The sequence below is a fragment of the Callithrix jacchus genome, chromosome 18 (genome assembly GCF_049354715.1).
Source record: "Callithrix jacchus isolate 240 chromosome 18, calJac240_pri, whole genome shotgun sequence".
NCBI classification, from domain to species: domain Eukaryota; kingdom Metazoa; phylum Chordata; class Mammalia; order Primates; family Cebidae; genus Callithrix; species Callithrix jacchus.
In genome coordinates this window covers 9,406,496-9,420,472 of record NC_133519.1, presented here as the reverse complement: position 1 = coordinate 9,420,472, position 13,977 = coordinate 9,406,496, and the positions used below count along the sequence as shown (strand labels likewise).

The 13,977-nt window shown below is 36.8% G+C and overlaps 1 pseudogene across 1 annotated transcript; it reads left to right on the top strand.

The window, feature by feature from the left end:
- Nucleotides 1–402: 402 nt before the first annotated feature.
- Nucleotides 403–12,953, top strand: LOC128930122 (REST corepressor 3 pseudogene; annotated as a pseudogene). Its single transcript, XR_013529324.1, has 2 exons — nt 403–524; nt 11,131–12,953. The product of XR_013529324.1 is annotated as an REST corepressor 3 pseudogene (transcript).
- Nucleotides 12,954–13,977: the final 1,024 nt, after the last annotated feature.

Here is a 13,977-nt window from a genome sequence, read left to right as displayed (position 1 = left end):
TCATCATCATTTTGTAAAATACTGCTCGAAAATGAAAATTCAAAATGTAGTTACAATTGTCTTTGAAGTTTGTCAGTACTGTTCTGTGATAATTCTGAGAAGGAAGATAAACTCAGCCTATGAAAAAAGAAGAAAGGAACTGAGCTATTTAATCTTCTTATACTGACAATTGGAAGCTATGATAATTCTTTACATTGTGTGCACCTAGTACTTTCCCATGACGAGGCTTAGACATCCTTGAGAACTTCAGTATATTGTAATAGGTGTCTGTTTGTGACCAAGATGATACTTTTACTTTACCTTTCAATACATATTATGTATCTTTCATCCTTAGACTATCAGATGGTTATTTTAGCACAATACACATGTGGAATGTTCACATATTTTTTCTTCCTTGCGTCTAGGTTATGTTCACAGACAAATGCATTAACAGGAAAAGCTGTTGAAGAGATTTTTCCATTCATGGATTTTAAAGAGAAAGGATGAAAAATCAGAGTCCTCTTAAGGATTAAGCAAAGGATTGGGTATGTATTGTATTGGAGAATCTTACCGATTTGCATATACAGTACAGGATGTGGCTTGGTATAAATATTTATGTGTATACTTTATAAAGAATAACAGAAAATGTTTCCACTTTTACAAATGCAAAAATAGAGAACATCTGGTAGAGAGTAATTATATTAGTATTCGTCACATTATAATATTTATAATAAAGAAAGGTGTGCATTCTAAATATTTATTTTGTTCTGAAAAATAACATTTGTTAGTGGCAGAAATTATGCAGCAAGAAAATTAGGATATATTAGATAGTTTTATTGCTATACTTCAGGGATGTGAAGGAGGCTTTTGTGATTTACCACAGACCTTATGAAAGAACAGGAAGCTTAAATTTGAGCCTCTTCACTTTATTTATTTATGTATTTGAGACAGACTCTAGCTCTCTGGCCAGGCTGGAGTGCAGTGGCGCAATCTCAGCTCACTGCAACTGCCACCTTCTGGGTTCAAGTGATTCTTCTGCTTCAATCTCCCAAGTAGCTGGGATTACAGGTGCACCACCACACCCAGCAAAATTTTCTGTATTTTCAGTATAGACAGGGTTTCACCGTGTTGGTCAGGCTTGTCTTGAATTCCTGACCTTAAGGGATCTTCCTGCCTTGGCTTCCCAAAGTGCTGGGATTACAGGTGTGAGCCACTGTGCCTGGCCGTCTGTTCACTCTAAATAACACTATATACTCATACAAAAATTCTTACATCTCAGATCAATAAAATACTTGAATATCGTGATACATTTTCTGTGCTCTTTGAACAATAATTTGTCAAAGTTAATATTTTTCACTGGGAATGAATATAGACTGTACATTTATTTTTTGGGTCGTTAGTATACTTTAAATTCTGGGGTACATGTGCAGATCATGAAGGTTTGTTACATAGGTGTACACGTGCCATGGTGGTGGTTTGCTGCATCCATTGCCCTATTATCTACATCAAGTATTTCTCCTAAAGCTTTCCATCCCCAATCACCCCACACCCTGCTATTCCTCCGCTAGTCCCCCAGCCCCCAGGCCCCAGTGTGTGATGTTCCCTTCTCTAGGTCCGTGTGTTCTCATTGTTAAACACCTACTTATATGTGAGAACTTATAGGTGTTTGGTTTCGTATTCTGGTATCAGTTAGGTAAGAATGATGATTTCCAGTTTCATCCATATCCCTGCAAAGGAAAGGAACTCATCGTTTTTTATAGCTGTGTAGTATTCCATGGTATATATGTGCCACATTTTCTTTATCCAGTCTATCATTGATGGGCATTTGGGTTGGTTCCAAGTCTTTACTATTGTGAACAGTGCTGCAATAAACATATGTGTGCATTTGGCTTTATAATAAAATGATTTATAATCCTTTGGGTATATACTCAGTAATGGGATTGCTGGGCCAAATGATATTTCTATTTCTAGATCTTTGAGGAATCGCCACTCTCTATTCCACAATGGTTGAGTTAATTTACACTCCCACCAACAGTGTAAAAGTGTTCCTATTTCTCCACATCCTCTGCAGCGTCTGTTGTCTCCTTTTTTTTTTTATGATTGCTATACTAACTGGCGTGAGATGGTATCTCAATGTGGTTTTGATTTACATTTCTATAATGACCAGTGATGAGTTTTTTTTCATATGTTTGTTGGCTGCATAAATGTCTTCTTTAGAAAAGTGTCTATTCATATCCTTTGGCCACTTTTTGATGGGGTTGTTTTTATCTTGTAAATTTAAGTTTGCCATAGATTCTGTATAGTAGCACTTAGTCAGATATGTACCTTGCGAAAATTTTTTCGCATTCCTTTGGCTGCCAGTTCACTCTATCGATAGTTTCTTTTGCTGTGCAGAAGCTCTTAAGTTTAATTAGATCCCATTTGTCTATTTTGGCTTTTGTTGCCATTGCTTTTTGTGTTTTAGTCATGAAGTCTTTCCTCATGTCTATGTCCTTAATGGTATTGCCTAGACTTTCTTCTAGGGTTTTGAGGTGTTCAGGCTCATGTTTAAATCTTTAATCCATCTAGAGTTAATTTTTGTATAACATGTAAGGAAGGGGGTCCAGTTTCAGCTTTATCCACATGACTAGCCAGTTTTCCCAGCCAAATTTATTCAATAGGGAATCCTTTCCCCATTGCTGATTTTTGTCAGGTTTGTCAAAGATCAGATGGTTGTAGTTGTGTGGTGTTCTTTCTGAGGCCTCTGTTCTGTTCCATTGGTCTATATCTCTGTTTTGGTACCAGTACCATGCTGTTTTGATTACAGTAGCCTTGTAATATAGTTTGAAGTCAGGTAGGGTGACACCTCCAGCTTGTTTTTTTTTTTTTTGTTGTTGTTTTTTGCTTAGGAATGCCTTGGCTATGCAGACTCTCTTTTGGTTCCATATGAAGTTTAAGGTGTTTTTTTCCAACTCTGTGAAGAAAGTCATTGGTAGCTCGATGGGGATAGCATAGAATTTATAAATTATTTTGAGCAGTATGGCCATTTTCATGACACCGATTCTACCTAACAATGAGCATGGAATATTTTACCATCTGTTTGTGTCCTCTCTTATTTCCTTCAGCAGTGATTCATAGTTCTGGTCCTTCACTTCCCTTGGATGTTGTATTCGTAGGTATTTTATTGTCTTTGTAGCAATTGCGAATGGGAGTTCACTCATGATTTGACTTTCTGTTTGTCTATTATTGTATAGGAATGCTTGCAATTTTTGCACATTGATTTTTTATCATGAGACTTTGCTGAAGTTCTTTATCAGCCTAAGGAGATTTTGGGCTGAGACAATGGGGTTTTCTAAATATACAAACATATCACCTGCAAACAGGGACTATTTGAATATCCTTTCTGTTTGAATATCCTTTATTTCTTTTTCTTACCTGATGGCCCTAGCCAGAACTTCCAATAGCATGTTGAATGGGAGTGATGAGAGAGGGCATCCTTGTTTTGGGCCAATTATCAAACAGAATGCTTCCAGTTTTTGCTCATTCAGTATGAAATTGACTGATACACTATATTTGATACCTATTTATTTCATTATAGTTGAGAATTTTTTGTACAACACCGTAGAACTACACTTTAAAATTTTCTCTAATTAGGAATAACAATAAATATATTGATATGTGTTATTTAAATTTTCTTTCTTATGTAGTTCCATAGTAGCATTTATATAACCATTGATGATAACTTTTTATTAGCGTGATTGTGGAAGAATTCTAAATTAAATTGCTAGTTTCTATTTTTGTGTGTATTTAGTATTTTGACTAGTATATAGCTTTGCTGGCTTTAGGAGCTTCTTCTGTTTCCAAATGCTTTTAATGTGACCAATTTTTTAAAAAAATGTAGTGTGGTTATTTCCAATAATTTTCTTAAGATACAAATCATAGACTTCTAAACGTTAGAAGGAAAGAAGATGTGTAGTCTTATTTATAAGCTAAAATTTAGTTAAGAGTGGTTTAAATCAAAATATATTAATCTTACCATAACTAGAAACATTTATTTGTAGTAGGGAAGAAATGGTGTCTGTTATTTGTCTGGTGTGTGAGCTGAAGAATAAATTAAAGATAACATTTTGCAGAAGAAAGGGAGTGGGAAGCATTTCACCTTTATTTGGTACAAATTTCAGTGTGGTTCCCCTGCTTATTAGATCTACTTCTGGACTTCCACCCATTTTTTAAATACTTAGTGGTTATTTTAACTGAAAGGATAACAGTATTTTCAAATCCTTTATAAATGATTGTATGTACTTTTTTTTGTATGTATAGCCATTTTTTCCTTTTTTCTTTATATTTTTATTTTATGGATTCAGGGGGTAACATGTGCAGGTTTGTGACACCGATATGCCGCATAGTGGTGGGGTTTGGGCTTCTAGTGGATCCATCACCCAAATATGAATATTATGCCCAACAGGCAATTTTTCAACCCTCAGCCGCAACTCACTCTCCACCCTTTTGGAGTCCCCAGTGTCTTTTATTGCCCTTTGAAACTGTTCATATGTATCCATTGTTTACCTCCTACTTTTAAGTGAGAACATGTTGTATTTGATTTTCTATGTCTGAGTTATTTTATGTAGGATAATGGCTTCTAGCTTCATCCATTTTGAAGCCAAAGACGTGCTCTCATTGTATTTTATGGCTAAATAGAATTCCATGGTGTGTACATACCCTATTTCCTTTATCCGTCAGCTGTTGATGTACACGTAGGTTGATTTCACGGGTTTGCTATTATGATAAACGTACAAGTGCAGGTGTCTTTTTTATGTAATAATATATTTTCCACTGGGTAGGTGCCCAATAGTGGGTTTAGTGGTTCAGATGGTCATTCTATTGTTATCTCTGAGAAATCTCCATACTGTTTTCCATTGAAGTAGTACTAATTTATATTCCTTTTTCTCCCCATCCTAGGCAACATCTGTTATTTTCCATCTTGACTTTGGTGTGAGATGATATTCATTGTGATTTTAATTTGCATTCCTCTGATTAGTAGTGATGTTAAACATCTTCTCATGTTTATTTGCTACTTGTATATTTTCTTTTGAGAAGTACCTGATCATATCCTTTGCCCACTCTTAAAAGGGCTGTCATTTTCTTGTTGAGTTGTTTGAGTTCCTTGTAGGTTCTAAATATTAGTCATCTGTTATAATAAATGTGTATTTTGCAGATATCTTCTCTCATGTGGTAGGTTGTTGAGTTACTCAGCTGATTATGTCTTTTGCTGTGCAGAAACTTTTCAGTTTAACGAAGTCCCACTTGTTTATTGTTGCTCTATTGCGTTTGCTTTTATGGTCTTAGTCATTAATTCTTTGCCTCGGCCAATGTCCTGAAGAGGTTTTCCTAGGTTACTTCTAGGAATTTTTTGTAGTTTGAGGTCATATGTGTGAATTTTTAATGCATCTGGAGTTAATATTTTTATATGGTAACAGACAGGGACCCAGTTTTATTCTTCTGCATATGTCTATCCAATTTTCCCAGCACCATTTGTTGAATAGGAAGTATTGTCTCTGTTGCATATTTTTGTTGATTTGTCGAAGACCAGTGTATAGATGTATGTGTCTTCATTTCCTGGTTCTCTGTTCTCTCCATTTTGTTCCATTCATTTATATGTCTATTTTTCTGCTTGTGTCATGCTGTTTTGGTTACTATAGCCCTGTAGTATAATTAAGATCAGGTAATGTGATGCTTCCAGCTTATTCTTTGTGCATGGGATTGCTTTGGCTATTCATGCCCTTTTTCTAGGTGTCATTTGACTTTTAAGATTGCTTTTTATAATTCTGTAAAAAATGATGTTGGTAACTTCATAGGAATTGCATTGAACCTTAGATTTATTTGGACGGTATGGTAATTTAAATAATATTAATTCTTCCAATCCATGAGCATGAGAGATTTCGCCATTTGTTTGCGCCATCTCTGATGTCTTTCAGCAGCACTTTGTAGTTCTCCTTGTGGAGATCTTTTACCTCCTTAGTTTTTTTGTGTGGCTATTGTAAATGGAATTGAGTTCTTGATTCGATTCTCAGCTTCAACATTATTGTTATATAGAAATGCTACTGTTATTTGTAGTTGATCTTGTATCACTAAGATCACTTATTAAGCATAGGAGCCTTTTGGATGAGTCTTTAGGGTTTTCTAGGTACAAAATCACATCATCAGTGAACAAAGATAATTGACTTCCTCTTTTTCTATCTGAATGCCTTTCATTTCTTTCTCTTGCCTGATTACTCCAGTAGGATGTTTAATAGGAATGGTGACCGTGGGCATCTCTGTCTTGTTCCACTTCTTAGGGGAAATGCTTTCAACTTTCTCCATTAAGTAAGAAGTTAGCTATGGGTTTGTGGTGTATGGCTCTTATTTTTTTGAAGTATGTTCTTTTGATGGATAGATGGTTGTAAGGTTTTTTTTTTATCATGAATGGACATTGAACTTTCTCAAATGCTTTGAATCATCTATGAGATAATCTTATGGTTTTTCTTCATAATTCTTTTTATGTGGTGAATGACATTTATTAATTTGTGTATGTTGAACCATCCGTATGTCCCTGGAATAAAACCTACTTGATCACGGTGTACTTATTATCTCTTTGATGTGCTGCTGGATTTGGTTTGGTAGCCTTTTAATCTTTGTTCATCGGTAATAGCCTAAAGTTTTCTTTTTTGCTTGGTGCTTCACTGATTTTCATACCAGGGTGACCTCCCTGTTTTTAGAATGAGTTAGAGGGTCATCCCTCCTCATTTTGTTTTTTTTTGTTTGTTTGTTTTGTTTACTTTTAATTAAACAGAAAGAGTGGTATAAGCTCTTTGTTTGTATCTCTGGGGTAAATGTGGCTATGAATCCATCTTGTCCTGGGCTTCTTTCTTTTTTTTTTTTTTTTTGAGGCGGAGTTTCATTCTTGTTACCCAGGCTGGAGTGCAATGGCACGATCTCGGCTCACCGCAACCTCCGCCTCCTGGGTTCAGGCAATTCTCCTGCCTCAGCCTCCCAAGTATCTGGGATTACAGGCACGCGCTACCATGCCCAGCTAATTTTTTGTATTTTCAGTAGAGACGGGGTTTCACCATGTTGACCAGGATGGTTTCCATCTCTTGACCTCGTGATCCACCTGCCTCGGCCTCCCAAAGTGCTGGGATTACAGGCGTGAGCCACCGTGCCCGGCCGTCCTGGGCTTCCTTCATTGGGAGATTTTTGATTCCTGTTTATATTTCATTACTCATTATTGGTCTGTTAAGGGATATTTCTTCCTGGCTCAATCTTGAAAGGCTGTATTTTCCAGAAATGCCACCTATTTTTGTATGGTTCACATATTTGACGATTTTGTATTTATTTTATATTTGCATTTTTGATTATTAGAAACGTCAAAATAATATTTTGTGATACATAGAAATTATGTAAAAGTAATGTCAGTATTCATAAAGTGTTTTATTGTAACACAGCCATACTCATTTATCTAAATATCATCTATGGCTAAAGTGTGTGTGATAACGTCAGAGTTGAGTGTCTGTCATAGAAAAGATGTGGCCTGCAAAGTTTGAAATGTATACACTTCCACATTTACGTAAAAAGTGTGTCAGCTCCTAGATTGCTGTGTAAAGAGGACTTTGCTATCTGTACATTCTATTTGCTTTGCAAAAACAATCAAATTGGATCAAGCTAGAGTTGGAGTGCATTTTAAGGATACAGGAATGATTCATTAAATAGAAGGAAAAGAATGGGGCTGTACTCAGAAACATACCAGGATCTCAGTTTAAGTGGCCATTTTAAAACTCTAGTTTGTAACTTCTGGCTCATCAGCTCCATTTCATTTCCTCTATTTGGAAAAGAGACTTCTGTTTCTTTAGGTGACAGTGGTTTTTACTTTGTTGTAAGTATACAAAGTATACTTGTTTGTAAGTGTACAAAATATATACTTACACATACTCCTCACCTCACTTCCTGTATTTAAACTTCTAAACTTATGTATTACTGGTCAAGCTACCCAAACATATATTGTTTCTTGGTCTCAATTCACAATTCCTGGGAAGATTACTCATGAGCTAAAATTTAGCCAGGGTTCCTCCTATAAGTCAGGTAACAATACTGAGGGAAGGTGATTATATTGTAAACACATGGCTGATGGTAACTGTCCCCACATCCACATCATTATGCAAATGGAAGGTGGAATTCCTCAGATTATCATTATGTGGTAGATAAGGTAATAAATTAACAATAAAAGTAATACTGGACACAGTCATTTTTCCAAAGGGAAATCAAATAAACTGTGAATACCCAAAGCATGCTTGATCTAAGCAGAAACACACAATGTTAATAAAACGACAAGTAACTACAATCGCACAAAAAATCCATGGCAGCAATAGTAATAGTTTGTAATATTTATTAGTCCCTCACATTACATTGCACAAATATTTCTAAATATTTCTTTTGCATTATTTCATGTTACAATAGACAAAGGATAAGTAATATGGGACCACCATTTATACATAAGAATTATCTGACTTAGATAAGTCAAGGAACTTGACTAAGGCTGCACAACTGTAAATGTGTCATGTCTGAAAACTAATGCTGCCCTCCCCGCTGCTAATCTATTCTGCAGGATGGAAGAACTTAAAAGAAGTATAATTTATCAAGTATATATGTTTATATATATATTTGTGAATTTAATAATTTTATCTGAGGATATTAGTTTCTAAAATGTTTACATAATAAATGGAAATGTTAATAATGTACACTTGTTTGAACTAGTAAGTTTTATTAAAACTGATTAGAGGGCTGGGTGCAGTGGCTCACACCTGTAATCCCAGCACTTTGGGAGCCCAAGGCGGGTGGATCACTTGAGGTTAGGAGTCCGAGTCCAGTCTGGCCAACATGGCAAAACCCCATCTCTACTAAAAATACAAAATATTAGCTGAGCGTGGTGACAGGCACCTGTGATCCCAGCTACTCAGAAGGCTGAGGCAGGAGAATTGCTGGAACCTGGGAGGCGGAGGTTGCAGTGAGCCGAGATCAGGCCACTATGCTCCAACCTAGGCAAAAGAGAGACTCCATCTGAAAACAAAACAGAGCTGTTGACAGGACAAATCAAATTCTGCAAAAATGTGTCCCTGACTCTGTGAAGGAAAGACTGACACTGTTAGTTTGACTTTTTGTTTTCTCAGTCGAATTTAATTCAAAATGAATGAGAAACATTGCAAATTTCTGCAGTAATATTAATGTTAATTTAATAGAAAGGTTGATGCTAATGTAAGTACCAGTCTTAATATTAATCTAATAAATTTATATTATAGTTATATTTTATGTATTTTTACAGATACATTTTGTATTCTATATATATTTATATTAACATAATACTAATACTATATTTGGATATATATAATAGCCAGAAGCTTCCTAAACTGCTTCCCATTTTGCAGCTTAGCAAACTAAACATTATATACATTTTAAAAGTATAATTTTCCTAACATTTAAATTGGTCATGTATTTGAATCACATAGCTTTAGCCTTGACTTTTTTTAATGATTCTAAACTATTTTCACCATTTGAATAAAACTCAGCTCTTCCTCAAATTTACATTTGCCTGAATGATTTATTTCAATTAAAGAACTGCATTCAGTTCTCTCAGTTTCATTCCAGTGGGTGTAACAATACACTTGACAAACTTCACCTCAGCAAGAATTTGGAATTTGGCTTATTTTGACGGAAAGATATAGGATTTTGGTGAAGGAATCAGCTGCCTTTCTGAATAGTGTAATTAACTATTAAAAAGATGTATAGCAAAAGATATTAATACCTTAATCAAAATGATACTTATTCTTATGTTGTATGTGTAACTTTACATATCCCTACAAATATATTTATTGAAGTTTATGCAGTGTGATTCAATATTATTATTTTAAATAACAGATAAGCTTCTCATGCAGCAAGAAAAAAGAACTATTCCTACAGGATACCTAATATATTCAAATTCAGACAAATTTATTTTCATATAACATATGAGCGAAAACTCTATCTGTAATACCTCATGCTATTCATACAAGTGTTTACTAGACTACGATGTGCCCATGGGTATTATCATCTATAATAATCTATTATCATCTATAATCATCTATTATCATCTATAATACCCATGGGCACATCGTGGTCTAGTAAACCTTCCTTACTTCTCCTACTATGTTATCCAAAAGTAGTTCCCAGAAAATACAAAATTGACAAATAAATTCAGCACTGAATATATTGTTTTAATATATGCTCTTTAGAGCAAGATGTTCTTGTAATTTATTTTAGGTCTAATGAGCAAAGGCTGGAGGTATAGCACATGACACAGAGCAATGGCTTCAAAAATTTTGTCTACAATTCATAGTAAGAAATAGTATCTTACATTATAACCCAAAGTACATACTGTTAGATATGTATACAATAGGTATACATTCATACATGAACCAAGAAAAAATGAGATGGATTAGATGTGATACATTTTGATTTGAATTGTATTCTATTTTATATCATCATTTTCTATTCTGTTTTAGTTCACTTTATAATGTTGGATGAGGCCCACCCAATAGATTTTCCAAGAAACAGTTTGTAAAACACGACTCTAAAGCCATTTATTTAGAGGTGTAAATACTGCAACCTCACTGCCCCTAGTGTGAGTATTAATTTCCGGTTTGTTTATCTTCTACTGTGAGTTGTGAAAATTTCAAGAAAGGAAACAAGTACATAAACTCACTATTTGTAGAGAAGACTGTCATCCATACAGTGGTCCAGAATATTGCGAGTATGTTATTTGAAAGGCAATTTATTAAATCATTAGAGATATTAGAGACTTGATCCGACTATCCTAAAATGTTGAAAACTCTATGCTCCTCCAAAAAAAGGATGAGTGACATTTTTCAGTAGTAGAATTCTTGGCATAGCTCATCTATAAAGCAGATAAAACTCAGAGAAAACCTATTACTCCCATTCATCTATGAAGAATACAAATTTTACTAAGAAGTGAAATTTCACAGTAAAAAATGAGTGTGAGTGTAGTAAGAAGGATATTGCCGGTGGCGGCTCCATATTAACAGCCTCCTTTTCCTCTGCGGCCGCCGCGTCTCCTCCTCCTCCTTTCACTCCCGCCCGCGCTCTAAGCCATCTCCCCCTTCACCCCGACGCCTACCTCTTCCCCTCACCTTTCCCCCTCCCCTGTTCTACTGCGCCCGGCAGGATGGAGAAAGGGCCCAAGTTACTGGGGAAGAACCGATTGGCCAACGGCAGCGCCAAGAGCCCTGCGGGCGGCGGCGGCACCGGCGCCTGGTCCACCCGTGGCGGGCTGCAACTCAGAGCCCGAGAGCAGCTGCAGCAGCGAAGACAGCACGGTGAGGATGTTGGGATGAGAGTTGGAGCCGAATACCAAGCTCGGATCCCTGAATTTGATCCAGGTGCTACAAAGTACACAGATAAAGACAGTGGAGGGATGTTTGTATGGTCTCCATATCACAGTATCCCAGATGCCAAACTGGATGAACACACTGCAATTGCAAAGGAGAAGCATGGCTACGATGTGGAGCAGGCACTTGGCATGTTGTTCTGGCAGAAACATGACATTGAGAAGTCCCTTGCCGGTCTCCCTAATTTCACTCCCTTTCCTGATGAGTGGACAGTGGAAGATAAAGTCCTATTTGAACAAGCCTTTAGCTTTCATGGAAAGAGCTTTCACAGGATTCAGCAAATGCTTCCAGATAAGACAGTTGCAAGCCTTGCAAATATTACTATTCCTGGGAAAAAGCTCACTCTCGGACAAGTCTGATGGATCGCCAGGCTCGTAAACCAGCTAATAGACATACTCAGGGTGACAGTGATGATGATGTAGAAGAACCACATCCAACGGATGGGAACGATGGTGATTATGATCCCAAACAAGAGGGTAATACTGAACAACCTGTCCAAACTAGCAAGATTGGACTCGGAAGAAGAGAGTATCAGAGTTTACAACATCGCCATCATTCTCAGCGTTCTAGTGCCGTCCCCCTAAGGGCATGTGTTTAACCCAGGAAGATGTGGTAGCGGTTTCCTGTAGTCCCAATGCAGCCAACACCATTCTGAGGCAACTGGACATGGAGCTGATCTCTAAAATGTCAGGTTCAGAATGCTAAGCAAGGAAACAGTGCACTTAAACAGAAAATGGAAGGTGGAATTGAAGAATTCCAACCTCCTGAGTCAAATCAGAAAATTAATGCTGGAATCAGAGGAGCAGCTTCTAGCAGTGCAAGGTGTCCGCAAATATGGTAAAGATTTTCAAGCAACTGCAGATGTAATTGGCAACAAGACTGTTGGCCAAGTGAAGAACCTCTTTGTAAACTACAGGCGTCGGTTTAACTTAGAGGAGGTATTGCAGGAGTGGGAAGCAGAACAAGGCACCCAGGCTTCTGATGGTGATGTTTCTACTTTAGGGGAGGAGACAAAAAGTGCTTTGAATGTGTCTTCAGGAAAGAGCACTGATGAAGAAGAGGAGGCACAGGCTCCTCGGACACTGGGTCCATCACCTCCTGCCCCATCATCCACGCCAACACCAACAGCCCCCATTGCCACTCTGAACCAGCCTCCACCGCTTCTTCGTCCAACACTGCCTGCTGCCCCTGCTCTTCACCGGCAGCCTCCTCCACTCCAGCAACAGGCTCGGTTCATCCAGCCCCGGCCACCTTTAAATCGGCCTCCACCACCTCTTATTCGCCCTGCTAATTCTATGGCACCCCGTCTAAACCCAAGACCAGTGTTATCCACGGTTGGTGGTCACAGCCACCTTCCCTTATTGGAATTCAGACATTCACAGTCCTCACTGCACTAAAAATTAAATTGGACAGAGCTGCAGTAACTTTTCACCCCATCATTATACCAATGCTCATCTGACTGATGAACAAGGGGAAAGAATAATCCCTTTTAGATACGAAGGCTGCGAACTAGCTCTGTGGCAGTGGACTAGCATAAGTGGATGTCTAAGAAACTTTTCAGTTCATGAGACTGAAACGTTACACAACAAAAGCCTCCAGTGAGCCTCCTTTCTAGAGTGTGTGTTCAGCAATGTTGCTCTCATAAAAGGAAAAAACAGATTTAAGTATTCTAGATACCAAGTTTTTTTCGTTTTTACTGTGTTTATTTTATTGAGGTTCTTTAGATTCCTGCCTGTTCTTACTTAAGGCTCTTAGTACAGGAATATTGACTTAGGAATTGTGAAAACTCCTTAAGTTTCTTAAGTTAAGGATGTTTGGCTTTTTTCTTTATTTGTTTAAAAAACATTTTCCTATGTTAGGAGTGTAAGAGTAGCCGGCATTTTTGGCATATGTTCATTTTATGCCTATTTAAGAAATTATAGCTGCATATCCCTTCTTTCAAAAAATGTTGCTTTGTTTCCTAAAGGAATTTTAGTGTATTCCTTTAAAAGAAAGCAATTTAATCAATTGCAAAGCAATTATATGAAACCACAAGGAATGTACTGAACCTACTAACCCTTTAACATACAGTGTAGGGTCCTAGCGCAGAGTCCTTGTTTAAAGGTCTTGACTCATCATCTGTTAGTAATGAGAGGATTGGAAGAACAATTTTATGTACAAACGAGGACTTAATTTGTTAAAATATAATCTCTTTAAGTTCCTTGAGAATGGAGTTAATTCTGAAAAAAATTTTTTTTGGTTTCTAAATGCTATCTGCTTTTAACTAGTAGTTGCCCACATTTGGGGACTTCAGAGAATAATTATATTTTGTTAGTTATGTAGCCATAGTGGTTGTGGAAGCACTTATTTACAGTACCCCTTTTTGTGTTTGGTTTTTGAACTTAACATTGCCCTCATACTTAATAATGTGGTGTGCATTTAATATGAAAGGTGTTTTCTTGATAAATCTCTATTTTACTATTTGGACACATTTGTGTATTCCTTGCAGCCAACCTGTATCCATGGGATGGGTTTGGGGTTAAATCATCAGCATATTTTATAAAATAAA